This window comes from Sorex araneus, chromosome 5, assembly GCF_027595985.1.
Source record: "Sorex araneus isolate mSorAra2 chromosome 5, mSorAra2.pri, whole genome shotgun sequence".
NCBI lineage: Eukaryota > Metazoa > Chordata > Mammalia > Eulipotyphla > Soricidae > Sorex > Sorex araneus.
The window spans coordinates 110,047,293-110,069,874 of NC_073306.1; the positions used below are offsets into that span (position 1 = coordinate 110,047,293).

The 22,582-nt window shown below is 46.8% G+C and overlaps 1 long non-coding RNA gene across 9 annotated transcripts in view; it reads right to left on the bottom strand.

Annotated features, from left to right (window-relative positions):
- The window catches only part of LOC129404825 (uncharacterized), a 44,768-nt gene extending 30,620 nt beyond the window's left edge, over positions 1-14,148 (bottom strand). For 4 of the 9 annotated variants that reach the window (XR_008630158.1, XR_008630159.1, XR_008630152.1 and 1 more), the window contains exons 1-2: positions 13,778-14,146; positions 7,668-7,842 (exon numbers count right to left, since the gene is read on the bottom strand). This is a non-coding gene — a long non-coding RNA (uncharacterized LOC129404825). Of the gene's footprint in view, positions 1-7,667; positions 7,843-13,777 lie in introns of all 9 variants that reach the window. The other 5 variants (XR_008630156.1, XR_008630151.1, XR_008630154.1 and 2 more) reach the window with 5 other exon arrangements.
- Between the last annotated feature and the right edge of the window lie 8,434 nt (positions 14,149-22,582).

Here is a 22,582-nt window from a genome sequence, read left to right on the forward strand (position 1 = left end):
GAGAAGTTACTGGCGCCAGCTCAAGCAAATCTATGGACAATGGGATGACAGTGATATCTATTTATATTTAAGAGATATTACCTATTTACATTTACTTCTTGGAGCGATATCACAGTGGGTAGGGCATTTTTGCCTTGCACACAACTGACCAGGGTTCGATTCCTCCATTCCTCTCGAAGAGCCTGGCAAACTAACGAGTATCCCACCCCCATGGCAGACCCTGAGAAGTTACCCATGTCATATTTGATATGCCAAAATTAGTAAGCACAAGTCTCACAATGGAGGCGTTACTTGTGCAGCTCGAGCAAACCAATGAACAACAGGACGGCACTGCAGTACAATGCAGTTTTATTTAATCACCTTAATCCGGACTTCCATCACCAAGTCCCATTATTTACAAGTCAACGTACATGAAATCCAAACGCCGGGACACTGCTATTGCTGATTCCCAGGTGAGAATCAGCAAGTACCTTTCCCTTATAGCAATGATGTCACTGGAAGTTTGTCACACGCTACCTGGATTATTTGTTTCTTGGCTGCACTTTTGCAGCCCCCTAACACTCCTGGTCCAAACAAAACGCTGGGGGTGCTGTTCTGAAGGTATCAACTCATGGAGTGTGCAAGTATGCAAAGGTCTTCGGACACATACAAACACAAGATTTCTCTCCGGTATACGTGGCTAGTAAGGGTTACAGGTTGAGTGAAGGCTTGCACATTCCTTACATATGTAAGATTTCTCTCCACTATGACTTTTTAAATGCATAGTAAGGCTAGAGGGCAGAGTGAAGGCCTTACCACAAGTCAATTATATGGTTTCTTTCCGGTATGATTTTATTTTATTTGCTTAATAAGACGCCAAGTCTGAGTGAAGGCCTTATCACAGTCCTTACAAATGTACAGTCTGTCTCCAAGATGAATTTTCCTGTGATTCTAAGGCATGAGTGCATAATGTAGGCCTTCCCTCATTGCTCATATATGTAAGTTTTCTTTCCAGTATGAATATTACATTATGTAATAAGGAAGACTGAATGTGTTCCCACAGTCCTTACAAATATATGGGTTGCCCCAAATTCATCTCAAAATAGGTAAAAGTGACTCGACCCTGAGGCCCTTTGCACCAACTCCCTGGGACAGACGCATACCCAGAACTGCACACACAGCAGCGTGTAAATGTGAAACTGTGTGACTGAGCAGACGAGTCTCTCAGAGCTGGAAGGACAAAACAGGGCAAACGCCAGTCCTGGGGCCTGAGACATTTGTAGCCATCAGCGTACATACATACGCCTCACACTGGGGTCCCCAGATGCCTCTCAGGCATGAATCTGGAGCAGAGAGCCAAGAGGAAGCCCTGAGCACCTCCACTGTGGCAAAAAAATAAACATGAAAGAAACCAAAGCGTCAGGATTTGGGTTAACATGACAGTGGGTCTAAGGACAGCGGGTAGGACTGGTGATACCGCCGTCCCCTATGGTCCCTCTAACACTGCCAGATGGAATCCTGCATACCGAGCCAGAAATAACCTCTGAGAACTACAGGGAAGGCCCCTCCCCTTCAGAAACTACCAAAACAAAACAACCCAAATTAGTGTAATCAGTGTTGGACCCCTGGTACCCCACACAGTCCCTGTCCTGACAGGAGTGATCCTTGAGCACCACTAATGTGGCTCATTCAAATCAACAAAATAAACAACAAAAAAGTGGCCTCAAACAGAGAGCCGGTCATCAGGCTAGGAGCCACATCCCATCTCTCCTTCCTGAAACTACCCAAGACTGTCGTCCCAGTGTGACCTGTCACTGCACTGTGTCATCTTGTCACTCTCCTGCCTGAGGACGGTGTAGCAGAGGGTGCGTCACCATCTCCTGCCTTTGTTTTTCCTGTGGATCAGGAGGCTCCGAGGAAAGTACTGAGCTGTGAGCACCATAGAGGAGCACAGCCAGCCCCACCCCCACCTGACCAGAAGTCCCTGCACTGGAGCCAGAAATGTAGTGACCAGACGGAGACTCAACACCGGCTCACAGACCCATCCTCGGGGAGACACGGACAGATACTCCTGCCTGTCCAGGGGACAGAGAGGTGGGTTGTGACTCGACAGTGTACTGGGACAGGAGCCTCAGCTCAGCCTACAGGGGAGGAAACCATAGCCCTGCCCGAGCCCCAGGACTCTACCCAGGCCCCACAGGAAGGTCCCTCAGGCCAGGGACTAACTCTAAGGACAGGAGCTTCCACGAAGATGTGGCCCCTGCAGGCCCCAGTGACCACAGCCCAACTGGGGCTCTGCCCTGGGGGCACTCACAGGGCCTTTCCAGGGGACAGAGAAGTGGGTTTGGGTAAACCTTCAGCTGCCCTCTTGCAGAGTGGACAGGGACATGGGCCTGGGCACTTTTTCCAGGGACCAAGGTCACTTCGGGGTTCAGGTTAGCCCCAGGCAGTCCCAGCTCTGAACTGCTGGCCCTGGGCCTGTCCTGCTCATGATTCACTGGAATCCCAAGTCAGCACATCTGCATGGGCCTCATCTAGCACTCGCTCCTGCCATGCAGGAATATTTCTGAAAACCACACCATGGTGTGCTGTATCACAAAATTATATAAACATCCAGGGAATTTACTCTAAACCACGTTATGTGTGTCTGACAACTGGAGATTCTAGAGTGAGTCTACTTTTAAGTCATGAATATTGTATCTTAGGGACCAGAGTGGTTACCACAACGGGTAAGGCATTCACCTTGCACTTGGCTGACCCAGGTTCAGTACCCGAGCACATATATGGGCCCCTGACCCCTGCCAGAAGTGATCCCTGAGCTCAGAGGCAGGAATAAGCCACGAACACTGCAGGGTCATCCCATTGCTCATCTATTTGTTTGAGTGGGCACCAGTAATGTCTCCATTGTGAGACTCGTTATTACTTTTTTGGCAAACAGGGGCTTGCCACGCTCTGCTGTGCAGCTGAGAATATCTGGGTAGCATGCCAGACTCTGTGAAGGGGCAGAGGAATCGAACCAGGGTCGGCCATGTGCAAGGCAAAAGCCCTACCCACTGTGCTAATGAAACAAAACAACGACAAAAAGTACTCAAGTATTCTGAATTCTGCGGTGCCTACCCCGGGTTGCCAGATGTGAAGAAAACTGAGCGTCAGAAAGGAACACAGCCATCCCCGCCTCCATCTGACGGTAGGTCCCATGGTAGGACGCATTCAATGTTCCGTCTCACCAGAGGCACAAAGAGACGGCAACCACAACAATTGATGAACAATGGACCACGGCACAGTGGCCCTTTAATTCAGAACTGAAGAGCATACTTATAGAACATGTGAGAGTGTTGAGGTACAGGACTGCATCTGTTGTGAGTCACCATTTACAGGTCAACCATTTCAACAGAGGCATTTCTTTTTGGGGAATTAAGTCTAGGAGACGTTCTGTCTGAGACTATACTGAGAAGTTCGCTCAGGGGCTACAAGCATCTTTCTTGCTTTGCTCTTAACCTGCTAGTACATATGAAATAATTAAGTTTACTTCTTATTAATATTTGCAGTTATCTGGATACACACAGAAAGAAACATATTCTCAAAATCTTGCTTCTCTGGGGTCCAGGAGCTAAGGTTAAAAGCTGGATGGGCTTTTACCATAAATTCCACATGGAGTCCTTGGAACAGTTTAGCTTCCCCTACCCTATGGGGTCGGGTCTTTTAGGTCATGATGGCTTGTAACAATATAGTGCTTCATGATTTCTAGACTATTGCATATTGAAGACAGGGGAGCTTTGCTGCTTGCCACAGGTCCATCCAGAGATTCTCTGTGGATTCAGCTTTCTGGGCTGTTAAAAACTACAGCAACTGAAGACTGAGCAAATTAATTATGACCAAGTAATTATGCCCGGGAGTATATATATTTCAGATTCAATTAACTCTCAAATATCAAGAGTACAGCTTTAATGGCTTTTCTGTTTTGAAGCAAAGAACATAGCTCGATAGTAATAGATTATAGATTATATATAGTGGAAAGAGAAATGCAAATCAGTTACTACAGACACGAAGTATAAAACGGGGCACGTGGACCAACCCCAGAATGGACGCATACGTGAAGCTAATAGTCAGTACACCATACTTGTAATTTTGTGTCCTTGTTTGGCATTTTGGACAGATACCAATGGTGTTTTCCATTCTGGTGAATATTAGATTGCTGGAACTTTACTGCTTCCAAGCAAAAGTCTGACCTTTCTTTTTCTCCCCTCACTACTGCTGAATTGAGGTCATTGGAAGCCAGGTTTACCCTTTATTACTAGTAATCATAGTTACGTGGAATTTCCTACTGAGATGGGGGTGGATGTTGGTGAATCTCTCATGTTCCCACCATTTGTAAAACATCTGATTCAGGGGCCTCTGGATCATATCAAAAACCGACAAATGTCTTTCTATGCACAGTAAAGTCCATGCAAAGTGTCTCTATCCACCCTGTTAAAGAAACTTGTCAAGGCCATTCGGCTTACTTAATACTTTATGAATTTTTTTCCTTAATGTTTTTCTAAATCTAAAGAAACCTGAATATAGACAGTGCAGAGATGCTGCAGCAGGTAAGGTACTTCCCTGCACACAGCTGATGTGATACCAACCCCAGGGACACATAAGTTTCCCTGAGTCCACCCCAAACGTGGATTGCTGACCTCAGAGGCAGGATGATGTCCTGAGCACAGCTCAGTGAATCTCCCAAGAGCATACTACTAGAGGGCCTGAAGAATGGAGATTTGCCATTTTTCTAATTTCAAAGGGTTTGCATCATGGTTAATCTCTGTCATTAATCCCCACAAACCAAACCAGGGCCTGTGAACCAAGCCAGAGTCTGAGCAAAGAATGAGACAGAGGTGAGCCTTGACAGCATGAAGTGAGGGGAGGATTTGGTGCCTGTTTATTTAATTCTAATTTAATCACCATTTTCCGGGCTTCTATCACTAGGGCCCATTAATTACAAGCTAACAGACTCATCAAGTCCAAATGCTGGGACACTGACATTGCTGCACCCGAGTGATAACAAGCAAGTACCTTTCCCTTATGTGCTGACGTCATGGGAAGTGTGTCCCACAATACTCGGATTATATCCTCCTTATCTCCACAATGGGTCACCCCACCTCCTTATTCAAACAAACCATGTATTACTGAAGGGGCCTGTTATTACTTGGGATTAGGGCATCAGTCATCCAGTATGAAATTAACATTGTCTCCTAAGGCCTGAGTGGAACAAAAAGGCCTTCCCCCATTCTTAACATTCATAAGATTTCACACTGGTATGCATTTTCATGTCTAGTAAGGGATGAAGACTGAAAAATTGCCTTTTCAATTTCCTTACATATATAAAGCTTCTCTCCATTATAAGTTCTCAGAGGCAGAGTAAAGCCTGAGATTGCAGAGTGAAGGCCTTCCCACATGATTGACATTGATGAGGTTTCTATCCACACTGAATATGCTGAGTAAATTATGAGGACATACTGAAGGTTTCCCACCTGTCTGACGGCCTGCGGATTCTCCCCACAATGAATTTCCCAGAGCTTAGCAATCTTTAGAGACTGAGAAAAGGCCTTCTGACATTCCTTAAAAACAAATGGTTTCTCTCCAGTATGCATTTTCTTCTGCCTAGAGAAGACTAAACAATGAAGGAAGGCTGTCCCACACTCCTCACATAGATAAGGGCTCTCTCCAGTACAAATCCTCTTAAGCACAGAAAGGCCTAAGGTTAGAGTGAAAGCCTTTCCACATAGCAGACACTGATCAAGTTTCTCTCCACTGTTTAGTAAGATCCCTAGATCGATAGAAGACATTTCCACATTGTGTACAAACATAAGGTTTCTCTCCAGTATGTGTTTTACTATGACTAGAAAGACTTGAGGAAAGACCAAACACCTTCCCACATTCCTAAGATACAAAAAGTTTCACTCCAGTATGAAATGTCCTATCCTGACGAAGGCTGGAGGTGTGAATGAAGGCCTTCCCACACTCCTGACATATATAAGACTTCCCTCCAGAATGAGTTTTCAAATGCACAGTAAGGCTGAGGATAGAGCATTCTCATATATATAATGTTTTTTAAAGGATAAGTTTCCCTGTGATTCAAAAGGTCTGAGAAACTGGAAAAGGTTTCATCCCAGAATGCCCTGACCCCACAGAAATGAATGCTCAGTTTAGTTACAAGAAAAAGGCTACAGGTGAACACCTTGTGTCCATGACAAAACCCTAGAAAATACAAAAAAGGAATGAACAGGGCTAGAGTGATAGTACAGTGGGTAGGGCTTTTGCCTTGCACACAGCTGACCCAGGTTCGATTCCCTGCATTGCACATGGTCCCCTGAGCACCTCTACAGGTAATTCCTGAGTTCAGAGCCAGGAGTGACCCGTGTGCATCGCCAGGTGTGACCCAAAAAGCAAAAAAATGGGAATATAAAAATCTCCATTTTCTATATGCCCAGATTGGCGCCTATCAGAGACACAATACTCAAAGAACTACTGAGTCATGCTGAAGACTCCCAAGAATCATTAGAAGTGAACCTGCGCAGTGAAGTAGCGTGGTATCTGTTGGGGTGAGATCAAAAGCAAAAAACTTCTTGGACCCAGAGCAATAGTACAGCAGGTAGGGTGTTTGCCTTGCATGTAGCTGACACAGGTTCAAACACAGGTATTCCATATGGTCCCTTGATCAACGCCAGGTGTAATTCCTAAGTACAGAGCCAGGAACAATACTGAGCATAGCCAGGTATGACCTAAAATGCCAAAAAAGAAAAATAGGAAAGAAAATGAACATTTCACTGGAATGATAGTACAATGGGGCAGGTATATACTTGATATACAAACATGGATTTCATCCTTGGCATCCGTATGGCTCTGGAGCACTGCAGAAAGAAATTCCCCAACATATACTCAGGAGTAATCTGCATATTGCCAGGTGTAGCCCCCAAACCAAATAGAAAAAAAAAACAACAAAATAATAAATGAAGTTGCAAGCCTGGTGCAGTGGTATAGTGGGCAAGGCACCAGCCTCGTAAGATGCAGACCGGGTTAATCCACAGGACTCCCATGGATGCCTGAGCACTGCCAGAAGTGATCCTTCATCACAGAGCTAGGAGAAATGTGGATGTGAGCGCTGAATCAAAACCAAAAGGAAAAACTAAAATGAATACACTCAAGTGAAGGGTAGCACAAGAACTATACTAATTCAGGAATAGGAGGGAGTTACTTAGAGGAACTTGAGGGACAGTATGGGACATAGGGTGCTTGCCTTGCATGTGTCCAACTCGAGTCAATCCCCTAAATCCCATTTGATTTATGTTTTTTGCTTGTTGGGTCACACTCAGCGATGCTCAGGGGTTGTTCCTGACTCTACAACCAGGAATTAATCCTTGCGGTGCTTCTGGGACCATATAGGACGCTGGGAATCAAACCCTGGTTGGCTGCATGCAAGGCAAAAGCCCTATCCACTGTGCTATCACTCTAGCCCCACCTGAATGCCATTTGGACCACAACGTCCAGCAAAAGGGGTCCCTGAGTACAGAGCCAGGAGTAACCCCTGAGTACCTACAGGTTTGGACCAATAAGAAAAATAGAAAGAAAAGAGAGGACCACAAGAAATAGTGGTCTGTACAGCTGTCAAACATCCTGTCCATCAGAATCCCAGTCCTTTCTGAACTCACAGGAGCCCCAGTGGATCTTCCAGGAAAGTCGGCCACACATGGTTCCCAGCGACAGCCTGCAGGTGCTGGCAGGTCTACAGCATCAAGTCCCCATAGAGCTTCCTCTGAAGGCAGCGTGCAGGCACGTTCTTCTTTGGGGGTGAAGCTTACGGCCACATCAAGGAACATTCTGTGTCTGGTACAAAAGTGGGCATTAGTAAGGGCTTGTTCAAACCCACTCTAGGTAGTGAGAATGGGACCCCCAGGGCCATAGAGGGAATCAGGGCCAACAGTCTCAGGAGAAACGATATTACTTGTGCAACTCCGGTGGATGGGCCCAGAGATCACGCTAAGGTAGCTGGATTGGGTAAAATGTGAGGGTGCTATACTATAAGGTTTCAAGCAAGAGTTGCACATTAAAACCCCAGGCTCAGTCCCAGCACCACTGTTCCAGTAAGCTCTTTAGACAGGAACATCTGAGCACAGACCAAGCAGGACTCCAAATGTGATGCTGGGTTGAAACCAAAAACACTAAGCACACACACCATGCATGCCACAGCCCCTGATCACTAGGGAGAGAACAGGACACTCAATGTCCAGTGAGTGACTCAAAGCTGTACAAGGACATGTGTGCCATAGGATTCTGAACTAAGGGTTCAGGGCCGCCCTCAATCCCTCTCAAAGCAGGGAAGCATCTTGGTCCCGAAGCCCTCTGCAGGCTGGAGAGACCCTTTCCTCCAGCTCCCTGGAACCAGCACATGCCCAGAACTGCGCAACAGCAGCAAGAGAACGTGAGACTGTGTGACTGCGCAGGCAGAGGCTCTCCAGAGTGGGAAGGACAAAATAGGGGAAACACAGGTACTGGGACCCGAGTCACTGTAGTTTCTAGGGTGCATATGGAGTCAGCACATCTAGAAGCCCCTACCACTGGTCAGGGAGAATCGGTAGCACAGAGCCATGAAGAACTTGTGAGCACCTCCCCTGTGGGACAAAAAATAAGAAAAGAAACAGAGCAGCAGGCTGGAGAAACAGGACAGCAGGCTCAGGGAGAGTGGGTAGAGCGGGTAATCCCCACTTTCCCATCTTGTCCCCCAAGCACTGCAGGTCCAATGTTGATTATTAAGCCAGAATTTACCCTTGAAAATCATAGGGTGTGACCCTCCAATCAACTTACCGCACCTAACCTCACCTTACCTCAGAAAACAAACCTGAACAAATCAGCCTATTTTTCCGGTACATCAAAAGATTCCCAAGACCTGGCATGGGGGATGCTTGAGCACTGAGCTGCAAGTACTCCTTGAGCATCCCTGGGTATGGCCTCCAAACACCGTCACTGTCACTGTAACTGTCATCCCGTTGATCATCAATTTGTTCGAGCGGGCACCAGTCACTAGTAACATCTCTCATTGAGAGACTTATTGTTTGTTTTTGGCATATCCAATATGCACGGGTAGCTTGCCAGACTCTGCCATGCAGGCTCGATACTCTCGGTAGCTTGCCGGGCTCTCCAAGAGGGGTGGAAGAATCGAACTCGTGTCGGCCGTGTGAATGGTGAATGCCCAACTGCTGTGCTATCGCTCCAGCCCCCAAATACAAATTCAACAAAACAAACAGGGACAAAGATGTCATCAAACACCAGAGCATGGGGCACTCCGACCAGGAGACACATCCCAGGACTCCTTCCAGAATCAACTCAAGAGACCGATGGCCCTGGAAGCCTGTCATTGCGTTCTGTCATCTTGTCACTCTCCTACTACCTGGGGATGGTCAGCAGGGTGACATGTTACCACTGTCTCCAACGACTAATTCCTGAGGATCAGCATGAAGCTCTGCCCAAAGACTTGGATGACAAATCAGATCTGTGAGCATCAGAGAGGGAACCACCACAGGGCCCTAACCAGAAGTCCCTGCCTGGTGCCAGAACTGTCCTGACTGGCATCACCCTTCGGGACATGCTCACAGACCCACCCAGGTGAGACGCTGTCAGATGCTCCTACGTATCCAGGGGATGCAGAAATGGGTTGGCATCTGGGCTACCCATGGTGAAGACAGGAGCAGCTGAGCTGCTGTCCCATCCCTCAGGTGCCTTGGGTTCACTCTAACTGAAAATACTATAATATCTAAACAGAAATCTTGTACTACAGATGAAAATTAGGTCTGGGAGCAGAGTGACAACATATCAGGGAGGGAATTTGTCATGCACATGGCTGACTCTGGTTTGATTTCCCGCCACCTCATAGGGTCTCCCCAAGCTCAGCAACAGTGATTCCTGAGCTCACATTCAGGAGTGAGCCTGTAGCACTGCTGATTGGCCCCCAAACAAAACCACGCAAATGAAAGAGTAAGTTGCGTTCTAATGAGGAAAAAGAAGATCTAATTTCACAACTTTTTAAAATTTACCCAGAGTAAAAGCATTTTTATGATGGCCAAAAAGATAGCACAGAGCACAGGGTGCTTGCTGGCACGCAGCCAACCCAGGTTTATTCCCCATCACCCAGAGGTTCCCAAGCTGTGCATGAGGGGATCAATGAGCACAGAGCCAGGAGTAATTGCTTAGCATTGCCCAGCAGAGCCTCCAACCAACAAAGAATGAATTTATGGGCTGGAGCTACAGACTGCTAGGGTGTTGGCCTTACATACAGCTGACCTGGGTTCAGTTCTCGGAACCCCACTGAATACCATAAGCATCAAACAGAAAAAGCAAATGGAAAAAAATTGTATTCTGTCAACACCCCAATCCACAGCCAGTTTTATAGGACAAAGTTTTGAGTTTTAGGGCCACAAGTGGCAGAACTTTGAGATTATTCATGATAGTGCTTGTGGGACCCTGCATTGTGCCAGAGATTGCCCCATGGCAGGCTGCTTGCAAGGCTAGGGACTGCACGCCTGGCCTATCTCTGACCCCAGGAATTCAAATTCTATGTAAATTCTATGAGCCTTGTGGGAGGAACACAGACTGGCACGATGGGGGTGGGGGTGCACAGAGATGAGGTCCAGCTGTTAGAGGCCATGGCAGGGCTGCTGGTACCTGGGGCTCCCAGCATGATGCCAGTATGCAGCACAGACTGCAGTTTCAAAGATTTCAGGCGCCAGAAAGAAAACCAGTGGGTATGGCACTTGCCATGCATGTGGCAGACTTAACTTCACACCCTGAATCCCCAATGAGTGATCCCGGAGCACTTCTGGGTCTGGCAGCAATCCCAAATCCCATCCCTCCTTACACACATAAATAAAAGCAAAGAAGAAATTGTCTTCCAACAGCAAAGGTTTGGAATCCAGCCTTATATTCTTAAGAGTCAGTTCTTTACTTTGTCTTTCTTTGCGGGCCACACCTGACAGGACTCAGAGCTAACAGGCCAGGCTTTAATGGACTATGTGATTTTACTCCCTTGATAGATATTTTTGCGTAAGAAAATGTAGGGGAAAGATTACATTTACCCCAAAATAAATCTTAATGGTGAAAGTCTTTAATTTTTCTCAGAGCCTCGAACTCCTTTTCTTCCTAACAGCGTTTTGTTGTGGAAGGGCAAAACTGACCCCTGTTAATGTGGCAGAAATCAGCAAAATCAGTCTTGGATACCCAGCAATGAAAGTAGCCAATCTGAACCCACCTGGGAAAGCTCCTAGGCCCAGCAAGTGGGCTCAAACAATCACTATGCCCCTAGTCAAAATGCCCAGAAATTTCTTTTGATAACCCTAAAAGAATGAGTAGGTTATGTAAACAGAACTATTACTGGAAACTTATGTTTGCCTATTGTCTGACCACTATTATGCTATACACTTGTCAAAATACCTTTGTTGGATAACTAGCTAAGTTTTTTTCTGAAATAGTAAGACATGTACTGCTTATATAATCAAACCCTATATAAACTGCTTGCTGCCTGAAGTCAGGTTCGCTGTTAAGAAAGCACTCTGTGGGTGAGATAGTTGACCCCAGTACACTGGAATACAACTCCTACTGCTTTTGCATTATCAAGTTAGTGTCTGTCCTTCTCGCTGCTTGGGAACCCATAGTTCTGGGTTTAACCATTGAAATATTCCAGAATGTTCACATCCAAGAACTTACAACAAATGTATCAACAGAGGGCAGGGGAGAGCACACCAGCCTGGAGCTGTTGCTGGCCAACTGGAAGCCTGGCAAGGGGAGGGAGAGGGGGCTGCTCTGGTACCCACTGTCCACTGGTACTATGAGCAGAGAGCAGGGAGCAGCCCTCAAGCACTGGCAAGTGTGGCCCAAAACCCCACCTCATGTGCTGCCCTAGTAGTGAGGTAGAACCAGGAAGAGGAGCTCAAAGGGCAGAGCACGTGCTTGAAGGAGCTGGACTGGAACTTCAGAGACACCTGGACAGAGGGGCAGAGTCCCTGTCCATCTCCAAGTCAGTAGCAAAAAGAAAAACCAGAGGAGAACAGGCAGGGGGCTGGATCGATAGTACAGCAGGTAGGGTTTTTGCCTTGCATGTGGACTACCCGGGTTCAATTACCAGCATCCCCCCATATGGTTCCCAAGCACCAACAGGAGTAATTCCTGAGTGCAGAGCCAGGTCTGATCCAAAAAAAATAAAATCAAGGAAAAAAACAAGCAGGAGATATATTCACAAAGCCCAAAAAAGATGTTCAAAGAATGCTCATTGTCATGACAAATTCTGGAGTGTGACTTTTCTCTGGAGGAGTTTTGTGCCAAACCCAGCAGTGTTCATCGAACCGTACGAAATGATGAGGCAAGTTACACACAAGCCAGGTGCCCTACTAGCTGTACCATTGCCTAACACACCTGGTCTGGGAGAGATGGACAGTGGGGAGGGCTGTGCTGAGACACTTGACAGATGAAGCCAAAAATCTTTATAAAAAATTACATAGGGTTAGCAGAGACAGTACAGCTGATAGGTTGTTTTTCTTTCTAGCTGAGAAACCACATTCAATTCTCCACAGCAGATACGGTCCCCGAGCAGTGCCAGGAACAATGTTGAGCTCAGATCCTAGACTAAGCACTGATCACTGAGTGCTGTGAACCAAAATCTACAATTAAAAAAAATAATAAATAAAATTTTTTTCTGTGCAAAGGGGTTGTAGACATAGTACAGCAGGAGAAGTGCTTTTCTTGCAAACAGAAAAAACAGATTTGACTACTGGCATGTTTCCCTGAGCACTATCAGGAGTAACCACGTATAGCCAGGTGTGTCCCACACTAAAAATAATTACTAAAAATGAATTAACTGAAATAAATCGATAAAGGCGAGGGAACCAACGGTGACCATATACTGCACTATGGGAGAGCTCAGGGCACCCAGTTAAGTGTGCATGTTACTCCTGCTAAGATTTCACACTAGGTTGCATGACCCCTGAGGTCCTACGCAGCCCTGATGCAGCGCCCCCTCTGCCACCAGTCTCAGCATCCTCTTACAGCTTCCTGTGGGACCCCAAAACCTACCAGTGAGTGGGGAAAATGTGAAAGTGAAAAAGCTCCACCAGATACTATTGAGCCCCCAAAAGTGAGGAATGGTAACCCCTACCTCCACAGGGCAGGAGGCTAGTACACTGAGAGGACATTTGCCTTGTATGCTACTGTGACTGCAGCCAGCAGCCCCTAGGATCCCCTGAGTACCCCCAGGACAGATCCCTGAGTGCAGAGCCAGGAGTTAGCCCTGAACAAATACTTTTTTAAAGGAAAAGAAAAAAAAAAACGCCTCCACAGATACCTTTGAAAAGGGTGTCTGTGACCCTTAATGACTCTGGATTCAGTCTCAGGAATGAAAGGCGGCCAGCAACAGGCTGTCCTAGGGACACTCCCCACATGACCCCTGCCCCCAGCCTGTGAGGGGCTAACACATGCCTAATGCGACCATACATGCCCCGGGGAAGCTGAGGCTCCTTCTGGCTCTGACACTATCTCTTTGGATGGGGGCCTGAGCGACAGGTCAGCAGGGAGGGCGCGGGCCTCGCGTCCGGACTCGTGTCCCAACACCCCTTGGTGTACCCTGACCCCAGCAGGGATCGCTGAGCAAAGCCAGGAGTCGCCCCCAGCACCATGCGAGTGGCCCGAAACACACTGAACAATAATTTAAAAAGAAATGACTCTCTTGTTTGTTCCGTTATTTTGGTTGTTCTGGAACTTTCTGAGCAACCTCACTCACCAGAGCTCATGTTCCTCCCCAGCCCCACGCTGCTTCTCACACCCGGGTTTCTTTGGAGATTTCAAGGTGATCGCTCCGACCGTGCTGGGGGACCCTGTATGGTGGCGGGGACCGGGCCAGCGCCCTCCCGAGACTGACGCCCCCCTCCAAGTCTCTCTAGAGAGTCTCCTCAGGAAAACTCCCGCTGCTCCCAGAAGTCAGTGAATAAAGGGGGGGCGCGGTGCCGGGTGAGGGGCCACAGCCACCGTCCCCGTCACTGGGCAAACCACTGCCCACTCGGCAACACTCTGCTGGTGACACAAAAGGCCCTTGGGACGCCCCCTGACCCCCAGCGTCCCAACGCCAGCGCCTTCTCTACACCTCAGCAGGCAACAATGGCCGGACTGGAACTTCCGGGAAGCAAAGTGGCCCGGTTCTGTGACGTCACTGCATCTTCGCTCGCGGCCTTAAAGGGCCAGGCTCCAAGGACTCCTGACCACCTAGTTTCTGGCAGGAATGTAATTTTTTCTTGTTTCATGCCTTCAGTCAGGTGATCAGTATATCTAGGGGTTACCAGGTCCAGGAAAAATGGAGAGTGAGGGACTGAACAGATGGCATATGCCAAAAGTCTTTATATTTTCATGAAAAGAATAAGAGCTAGAGTGATAATGCAGCGAGTAGGGTGTTTGCCTTGCACACGACCAACCTGAGTTCGATTCCTCCAACCGTCTCAGAGAGACTGGCAAGCTACCAAGAGTATCTCACCTGCACAGCAGAGCCTGGCAAGCTATCCGTGGCATAATCTATATGCAAAAAACAGTAACAAGTCTCACAATGGAGATGTTACTGGTGCCCGCTCGACCAAATCGATGGGCAACAGGATGACAGTGACAGTGAAAAGAATAAAATGCACTAATATTACATGCAAACTACCTCCTGGACCATACCTCACCATGGTCTTATCCTACCTGTTATTCCCAAGAAACAGCATTAGCCTCCAAAACAGAGACCTGGAGGAGAAATCAGAGTGGTGAGCAGAGAGAAAATCAGAGTGGTGAGCAGAGAGAAGACAAACTTCTAGCCCTAATCTGGAAAGTTCCTGCTTGACCCTGGAGATGTCGTGGTGGGAGGCACCTGGGGTACCAAGTCAAGCCCCAACTCAGAGAGACACTGCCAGATGCTCCTTCCTCTCCTGAGGATGTAAAGTAGGCAGATTTTTGGGCAGCCAGGAGACAGGAGACGGGTGACGGGCTCCGTGGACAGAGGAGGATATTGCAGCCCTGAGATCCAGGACTCCTCCCTGGATCCCAAGGAAGGTCCTTTTGGGCCCAGCCAGGGGCTGCCTCCTAGGCAAGGAGCCCCTTTGATTAAGCACGCCTGAGCTTCAGGGCTGCCCACAGCAACCACAGCCCCCAAAGTGGCTCTGCGTGGGGGCAGCCACAGGGACTCAGCATGAACAAAACTTTATCCTCGTTCTGCTCACAAAATTATCATGAGTGTGTATGTCTCCGTGTGAGTGTGTTTTGATGTTTGGGTCACAACAGGCAGTACTCAGGGCTTATTAGAACTTGGCACTCAGGGATGACTCCCGTTGTGGTTTGGGGGACTGTTTGGAATTCCACGGATTGAACCTGGGTTGGCCTTGTGCAAGGTAAATGTCTTCCCCGCTTTACTGCCACTCCGTCCCTTTCAAAATAATTTTTTTTCCAACAAAGCAGAAGTGATCCCTATATATCCCTATATAAGAATCTCCTCCTCAAAAAAACCCAATGACCTGGGATTGGTGTTTGAATATTATGTAATCAAATACAGTAAACTACATTATAAAATAAAAAATAACACCTTACTTTAAAAGTAAACCCATCACAAGCAAAATTTACCCCAACAGCCAGGGTCACCTTGTCAGGGTCAGGGAGCTTATGAAGAATTGAGAGATACTTCTCAATTTTTATTTCAATAAAGAAATTCTTTATCAGGAAAAAACATCAAAGTAGATTGGAGAAACATTAAAGAGAATACAGTGCTTCCCTTAGTGAAACCAATCAATCCTTGGCATCCCACTTGAAACCAGAATCACTGATGGAAACAATTTCTGAAGGTAGAGCCTGGAGTAACCTCTGGGGAACCACAGGTGTGCCCGACCCCCCCCAAAAAAAAACTAAAATAGAAGGTAAATTTTCACTTACAGCCCCCAGCCACATGCTAGGACCAGGCACCCAGGATTCTTAATGGCGGATGCCAAAGAAAAATACGAACTTTAACAGGGTCCTTCGCCACTGGGGGCTGAGGAGCTGCCCCTCAAAGAGATCTGGCAGTTTACATATGCATGTCTACACCAAAAGCGTCAGGAGAGCTTCCGTCTCAAACCCTGGTTGAGAGGGTTGGGATGGTCAAGAATTCTGCCATCAGCAGGTCCGGCACCCTAAGACCCACAGCCTCCCATGCTCTGCTATGCACCCAGGCCTCAGTGCCCCATCGCAGAGCTGGAGGAGGAGATGCCCCCAAAGATCACACGCTCACACCCAAGACCCCTGTACTGCACAAATTTCCCCCCACTGCAACCACAAAAGCTCTACATCCTCCTAATATCTCGGGAGCACAGCGGACCCCAGGAACCAACTGGATATGGTTGAGCGGGAGTGAAAAACAACCACAAAGCCCCCAAAGCTGGCGTGGCCCTGTGGGTCACAGTACAGGGACTGGAAGTGAGAGGCACTCACGCCCTGCCACTAATGGGTCTTCAGTGTCCCTCTTTGATGGTGAAGTATCACTTTGTCCATTAAACCCATGTCCATAAGAAGCCTGATCCACTTGACATCGTTAGGAAATAAATGTGCACATGGAAGACTCCTGTCTGTGACGTCATCCATTCCACAAGGAGCCTTAAAGTGCCAGGTTCCAAGTATAGACAGACCATTATGCCAGCCCAGGTGAATCTGTGCCAGGGTGATGGGCTCGGATAAAGGAGAGGAGAGGCAAGTGCTGGAGGGGCCGGTCACAGAGTTCAGGGCAGTGAGTTAAGACTGAGTCCCCTTATCCTGTACTGGTCAAACTTAGAACCAGTGCTGCCACCCACGCCTCCATCATAAAAACAGAAGCAGGCTATTCAAGGCAAAGCAGACAGAGGACTCATGGGTCAACGAGTTTCTCCGGGAAGTCATCCATCAAGATGGGGAAAAATCAGTGACTCTATGCCAGCCCTGAAAATGCAGAGGAACTGGCCTAGCAGCAACCCTGAGAGCTGGAGAGACAATGAACAGGACCGAAGTCTGACAAGAACATCAGAGAGCACTGTACAGTGAGCACTCCACCCCTGGAAAACACGCAAGCAGAGAACTCTCACTTACAAGGAAACCCCATGACACAGCTTTAGAAACATGTTTTCAACCAAGAGTCTGGGGCCGGTGAATTGTACTTTGGCTGAATGCTTGAGTTGAACATGGTTTCACTGATTTCCATTCCGGGATCCAGAACAATGCCAGGACAAACTCCTAAGAACTGCCAAGTATGTCATAAATTACATAAAAGTTACTTCTATAAAAATCCCATGTATGGACCAACACTAAGAACAAAGGTGCATAGGAGCTAATGAGCACCAAACCTTGCAGGATCATTTTGTAGACTTGGTCTTTTGGACAGACCCAAAACGGTTTTAATCAATTTGGTGGCTAGTAGGATTGAGATTATGCCAATTCCAAAAGCAACTTTTTGTCATATTTTCTCCTAATATAACTGAAATGAGGAGAGTGGAATCCAGGACCGTGACCGCCCTTTATGTCAGTCATCATGGTTGATGCTATGGCCTGCGGAGATGGGAGTTTGGGCGCTCTTCCAGGTTCCCACCATCTGTAACACATTTTCCTCAAGACGCCCAATCCACCCTTTCCTAGACCATCAGAAATCTTTCTATGCATAGTCAAGTCCATTTCAACTATCTTCAATCCACCCTATCAAAGAACATTGACAGGGCCATTATCCTAAACTTTTCAGAAATATTTATCCTCAATGCTTAGGTAAATCTGATAAAAATCTGAATACAAGGAGTGCAGAGCTGATAGAGTGGGAAGGTTCTTGATTACACAAGACAAATGCAAAGGAAGATTCCAATTATTGCCCCATTCCTTAAGAGTCTCTCTGTCAAAAGAAACTGAGGCCTACAGGTTGGTTTCTAACATTTCCACCACGGGGAATGCAATTCATGACAAGTGGATGGATGTTCCACTGAACAACCCAATGTTTCTACATGGTGGATGCACAAAATTGAAGGCTGCGCAATCATTAATTTGTTTTAATTTTTTCCAACTCAAGAAACATATACATAAAATGGACAGACGGCCGTCTGAAGAATGTTAAAGAAATAGTTTCCAGCAAAAAAACACACCCAAGTCTGGGTTTGTTATAGCACAGGATGGAGCCCATAATGTATGTGTTAAGCTATAGCACAGGGGGAAGTGCATAATGTGTTAAGCCAAGGCTGCAACCCTATCAAGGAGGATGGACCATGAAGGCCACTGAAAACACCTCACCACAAATGAGTCCTCTCCAGGATCAATGAATTGTTTTGTTCTTTTTAGGTTTGTAGTTTGTATTTATTTTGAGGTGGGCCACACCAAGCGGTACCAGGGATCATGGACGGTGGTTCCAAGGGACCAGCCGAAATGCTGGGCATGGAGCCACGTTTCCACCCTGGTGGAAGGCAAGTCTACTCCCAAAGCACTATCACTAGTGACAACAAACCAGTTATTTAAACAATGAACTCTTGTGCTTATTTTTTTTTGCCTTTTGGGACACACCCAGCGATGCACAGGTTATGGTACTCCTTGCTCTGAACTGAGGAATTACTCCTGGCGGTGCTCAGGGGACCATATGGGATGCTGGGATTTGACCGGGGTCGACCGCGTGCAAGGCAAACGCCCTACCCGCTGTGCTATCACCCCAGTCCATCTTGTGCTTACTTTCGACCCAATAAAAAATGATAGTATTTCTTCGAACTTAAAGATACAGGAATTGGGGTTGGAATGCTAGCACAGTGGGGAGAGCACTTCCACTGCATGTGGTGGATGCAGTTTGACCCTTGGCATCGCACATGATACCCTGTGCACTTCCAGGAGTAATGCCTGAGTGCTGAGCTTGAAGTACCCGATCAGCATTGCTGCGTATGAATGAAAAAGAAAGAAATAGTAAACATAATAACAATAGGAATATCTTTAGATTTTAAAACGACTGATTTTAGCACCAGTGAAACTACAGACCATCTAAACCAGCATTAGACTGCAAAATTCCTCCCTGAAGTTCCTCCTTTCAAGTCACATTCTTGTTCCAATGAACTATCCTGACGGCATAGTATTTATATTCAATGTGCAATTCTTACCAGCTCACTCGTATTCAGTGACTCTGTTCCCAAATCAAACTGCTGCAATGAAAAACCCTGAAGCTGCGATTGAAGTTCTGAAATCAAACACAACACACAATGGAAGAATTAGCAATGGAATGTAGTCCACTGAGGTCCATTGTGGAGAATGCTGGGAGTAGCTTGGGAATCCACAAAATAGCTTTTTGGGTTTTCTTTTATAACCAGACCTGGTGATACCTGGGGAACCATATGCAATGCAAGGAATTCAACCTTGGTGAGGCTTAAGAAAGGGAAGTACCCTCCCTGCTGTACTATCTCTCCAGATTGAATTACCTTGGTTATGAGCTCACTCATTTGTCAGGATCCTGGCCATTAGACCCCGGCAAACTGGAGTATGATCCCCCAGCCACCGGACTTACTCCCTATAGGAGAGGGAGTGGGAAGGGAAGAAGCCTCTGCCCTGCCCCCCTGCGCACCGCGGCCACCCTACCACCGCCATCGAGAAAGAACCACGCAGAGAGGGGAGAGTTGGAGGTCAACACAACTCTCGTTTTATTAAGCTCAAATACCAATATTTAAAGAAGAAATTTTAGGGAGGAGTGGGTGGAATGGACAGCTGGTTATCAGCTCTGAAGTAAACATTTTGCTGGGCCCTTTACAGATGTTAATTGATGATTTATGTTCCCTCTTTCCAAGGCCGGGTATGCTTAGCTCAGACAAGCGGTGACTTTCAAGTTTCATCCCACTATCTCCTCGACCAGGGAGCCCTTCTGGGTGGAGTGCTGGCACAGGGCCTTGGGGCCCTGTTTGAAGAGAGCCTGTTTCTGTCTCTAAGGGCAGGGGATTTGGCCAGGGTCTCAGACTGGCTGCTGAGACCCCAACATCTCCCCCTTTTTGTTTTATAAGAGCCAGCTGCCGGGGGCCATCCGACAGCCTCACGCTGGGGCCTTAGGGGTCGGGCCTGTCTTAGGTTGCCTCCTCTGAGGTCTTACCCGTCTCTGGCTCTCTGACCCAGCGTTGTTCCCCGAGTGGTGGCTAGGTGACACACTCACACACTCCTTCCATGGCCACATGCACCCAGGCTGCATCTCCTGGCCGAGGGTCTGCAAGTTTATCTATTGCGTGGGTAAGCATTACCACAGCCCCGAATCGGGTTCTTATCATCTGAACAAGGCAGTTTACAATACATGGTCCAAGAGTTAGAAGTAACAACAGCAAAATGACCGGCCCAACCAGGGCAGACACAAGTGTGGTAAGCCAAGGTGACATTCTAAACCATCTCTCAAACCTTCCTTCTTGTGCCTCACGCTCCCTTTTTCGCTTAGCTATCCCATCTCTCAGCTTAGCCATAGAATCACGTACAACTCCAGTGTGGTCAGCATAAAAACAACACTCTTCCCCTAATGCAGTGCACAACCCCCCCTGCTGCAACATTAATAAGTCCAGTCCTCTCCTGTTCTGCAACACCACTTCTGACAGGGACGTCAGGATTCTCAAGATGACTGATGGAGGTCTCGATCCTCTCCAAGTCTTCATCGATGGCCGCTCTGAGGGATGAGAATCCACTCTGCTGGGTCGAGAATGAAGCGATACCGGTCCTGGCTCCTGCCAGTTCAATTCCAAACAGCGTGGCTATGGTTAGAGTAGATATCACCTCCCTCTTCTGAATGGGCTGATGGGTTACCTGTAGGGGTAAAGAGTCTCCTTTATAGTAAAGGATTCAGGGCAATGATCCAAGAGCACTGTAACAGGAGTCTGGATACTAGAACAATTCTGCAGATATACTTTAAAGAGTTTTTACAACAATATGAATTGATTACAGTTTCTTTTCCTCAAAACACAACCTCAAACTTCCTTTACATCCATTATGTCCTATAACTTTTCCATTTCAAAGCCAACTACACTTTGCTTTTCTACTTTTCACTGATGATATCTCCATACATTATCTTTCTGACTTAAGACATACATCTGTAGTCATCCCACAAGTTTAAACTCAGTGAAACTGGTACAAAATGATATCACAAGTTTGGACACAAATTGGCAATCATCTTATTTAACATGGCAAAACTACTCTGCAGTCACAAACATTATATCAGTTCTTATGGATTTAAAGATGCTCACAACTAAAGTTCTTACAACATGTATTAACCTGGAGACATTTTTAGAATTCTGATTTCTAGGAAAACACTTTTTAAGGATTAAAACACTCATAGATTACCATGAAACAGTAAGGATTTTACACTTGTGTACAAAATTCTCTGAGGTTCAGGATTAGATTGGTACCGTAAATCCCAGACTAAGTCCTCAGGCCAATTCAGCCTGTCCTTCCCTATGGGGGTCCTTTGACTCTTCCTCAGATTTGCTTGTGATTTCCAGCTGAGATCTGTTTGAGGTTGAAGTTTGGAGGGTTGTGGAGTCTCAGGTGGTTTGAGGTCTATACCAGGAGGATGAAGTTTACTCCAGATGAAGCCATAGCAGGACCCAAAGTACATTAGTAGGTGTTTATCTGTCAAAATATAAGCATAGACTTTTCCTCCTACAAGGAGGTTTCCCACTATTTCTTTTTTGTGTGTCTGTCAGATTTTAATGCAAATATAAGAATCAATTGTTTCCCAAGCCCATTCTCATTTATAAAGTTGCAAGAACCAGATACCTGGAAGAAGAGTTAACAAACTAAATTAGCAAGTCTTATCTGCTGGGTGAAAGTGTGATTAGAATTTACTGTTGAGGTTAGGGAGGGTCTGAAATACAGTCTTCAACTGAGGCAGGGCTGGCTGAGCTGGGAATGCACAATGCTGTGGCTTCAGACTATAGGGCTGACATCTGAAATTAGCCCCTTAATAGCCTTTTGCTAAGTAGCTCTAAAATTTTTAGTTGCCAGTGCCGGTGAAAAGGCATACTTTTGAAAAATTTAATATATTTAATGTGAAGAGTGCAAGTCCTAACTGCTGGTGGGGGCTGGCTCCCCCTTTTTGTTTTAAAAGCTGGTTTTAGTGCAGCTCTTTCCGCAGGCCCTAGTTCAATAACATCTGCCAGCTCTCGTCCCCTCAGTGCTGAGGACAAGGGGGCAAGCTGTCCTGAGGAGATAGGGATCCACACCCGGAGCCAGTTAATCTCTCCTAAGAGTCTTTGCAACCCAGGGAGAGAATAGGCTTCCTGTACACTGAGCTGGGGTTTTAGAGGGGTGGCATGGTCGAGCCAGAGGGTAGTGCCAAGGATGGAAAAAGGTGCCAACTTTTGAAATTTATCAAAATTTCAAAATGTCTAAACCTTCTTTCAAGAGCTCCTGGAGTTTCTGATATGCTTGACTGACAACAGCCTCGTTGGGGCTCCCTATTATAACATCATTCATATAAATATAAAGAATTACATTAGTCATTTCTTGTATGGGTGTCAATAAGGATGCTACATACTGTTGGCAAAAGAGGGGCTATTTGCCATACGTTGGGGCAGTACTGTCCATTCATATCTCT